Source organism: Arachis hypogaea, chromosome 16 (assembly GCF_003086295.3).
Source record: "Arachis hypogaea cultivar Tifrunner chromosome 16, arahy.Tifrunner.gnm2.J5K5, whole genome shotgun sequence".
Taxonomy (NCBI): domain Eukaryota; kingdom Viridiplantae; phylum Streptophyta; class Magnoliopsida; order Fabales; family Fabaceae; genus Arachis; species Arachis hypogaea.
The window spans coordinates 54,214,454-54,216,523 of NC_092051.1; positions in this window are offsets into that span (position 1 = coordinate 54,214,454).

Consider the following 2,070-nt stretch of genomic DNA (forward strand, 5'->3'; position numbering starts at 1 on the left):
TTTATAAAAAAATAAATAAATAAATAGTAAATATTTTATATATCTTACTTTTAAATATTTAGATTTTTAACCTTATTTTATAAATAAAGGAGAATTAATTTAATTATTATCAATTTTCATTGAATTAATATTTATTTAAAGATAAATTTTAAATTAGTAATTAAACGGTATTTCAAAAATAATTACTTTATATTTAATTTGGTTTTAAATTATTACTTTACTTTATTACTTTATTAATAATTTTACTCTAAATTAAACAAAACTTTAATTTACACTCTCAAAACACTAAACCCTAACTTAATCCCAATTTTACTTGAACCTAATTTTCTATCGTAACCCTCTAACACACAAACAGCAGCCACATCCCTCACTCACTCACCCACGGTCATACACTCACACTCAATACACATAAAAAAAAACCTAACAGCAATTGGTCACACACTCACACTCAATACACACAAAAAGAAACCTAACAGCAGTTGGAAAAGAAATAAAAGAAAGAAAGGGGAAGAGGGGAAGCACGAAGAGGGAGAAAGGGGAGAGAGAAGAAAGGACATCCGAGGGTGAGAGAGGGTCACGCTGCTGCCACCGCCAGAACCGCGAGGAGAGGGAGTCGCGCCGTCAGCCGCGTCACCGTCCGTGAAGCCATCGCAGTCCGTGAAGCCATCGCCATCAGCTGCGTCGTTATTGTCATCGCTGGTTTTCACCAGGCCTTGTTACCACCGCCACGCCGTGCTCCATGCGGTCGCTGCCACTGTTCTGTCACAAGAGAAGGACGCACGAGGGAGGAAACAGAACCGCGAGGGAGCTCAGCCATGGAGAGAGGAGACGCGCGTCAGATCTATCGCCACCAGTCCGCCTATCGCCAAACCACGTCACCGTCTGTGAAGCTGTCTCTGTCGCCGCTGCCGGAGGTCGCCATGGGTGCCGCCGCTCCACTTCTGTCATTCTTCTTTTTACAGTGAGTTGCCCGCACCTTGAACTGTGTTTTGTTTTGTTTGTATTCTCGTAGTCCTGATTATTCGATATGTTCTGCTATTGGAATTGGAATACTTCACTGTTGCTCTAGTTCTTAGTCTTAATCTTACTATATTTTTCTGCTACCGTCTAAAATTAGAACAATCAGATGATTAGTATTTTAAATCTTTTTTGTATATATAGTAATATGGACTGGTAACTGGCAATATCGCAGGGCTTATGTTTTATTGGGTAAACTTTCAGTTTTTTGCATTGTTGACGAGGAAATCTTAGGTTCATTTTAAATTTTTAACCATGGAACATCAAGATTTAGTGGATAAGAATGAAGATAGCGTTTAATCGATCAAAAAGGTTAGCAATACTGAAGATCGGGATAAGATGAATGAGGTTGAAGGTGTAAAATCTGAGTTGATTAATGTTGATGAGAGCAAGGATTTGCAATCTGAAACTTAATTGAACTGATTGTATTTGCCCACCTATCTACAGTGGCTGAAGATGATGCTTCCTTGGTCAAGCAAATTGGCCAAAGTTTCTGGTATTCTAAAATAGAGGTATATACCTCTTCTTATATTCATGAATAGTCAGTTTTGTTCCTTGTTAACATACATGCATCATCTATGTATGGAAGACTAAACATAGATCGAATCCATTTTCTTATCAAGGCAAGAAGGGAGGAACAAATCCAGGCTGCTCATGACGAAGCCATGTTTGGTGCTTCAGCACTTCCACCTCCTACCAGTACTGACAGTGAGCCTGAAAGGGAGAATGAGAAGAAGTTGATAAAAAAGATGTTGTTACAAGCCTCTTAAGTGAAACGGTAAGTGGTTTCACTGCAGACTTATATGGATAAGCATGATGAGTCATTTAAGTAATCCTTATATTTGTGTGTGCATTTGTTGTTGAATAATTTCTCACATTAAGTTGTTATTGCTACTCTATACTTGCTGTTGGTTGCTGCTGATTTCCCCCCTCATTGCTTGCTTGTTGAATGATTGTTAAATTAAATGAGAATGGAAATGCTGCTGAGTTATTGTTGTTTGTGTTGGAATAGATGATGGTTGCTGAACTGAGATTAGTTTTATTGATAAATCT